Here is a 488-nt window from a genome sequence, read left to right on the forward strand (position 1 = left end):
TATCCATTGATTAATTATTGTTGTATAATCATAACCATAGTGATTTGAAATGTACCAAACTGTAACCCTGCCAACGGCAATGTTCCTTGTACACAGAAAAAATGGTATAAAAGATGAAAAAACCTGCTCCTCCGGGCCCCTTGTCTTGGGACAACGGCCCGCCTGCACAGGTGCAAATAAATCATCAATTATTTGCATCAGTGTGGGTCCAAGTCCATTCTTCCTAGCCCTATAGATCATTTCATGAAATTTTATGCCTTATCAAAGCATCTGATGTTGGTTCTATCTGATTCTTGTTGGTCCACAGAGAACAGTCATCAGAAATTGTACCAAAAAGCCATAAAAAAGACAGTTTGTGTACACAGAATCTATGTAGAACTTATGTCCTACTGTTTTCCATTCATTATTTACTAAAAATATTAGTACAGTATTGTCTCTAATCATGACAGCTATTTGACTGAGAGATACAATTATTCCAATTTGCAGAC

This window comes from Otolemur garnettii, unplaced genomic scaffold, assembly GCF_000181295.1.
Source record: "Otolemur garnettii isolate 467f Iridium unplaced genomic scaffold, OtoGar3 scaffold00002, whole genome shotgun sequence".
NCBI lineage: Eukaryota > Metazoa > Chordata > Mammalia > Primates > Galagidae > Otolemur > Otolemur garnettii.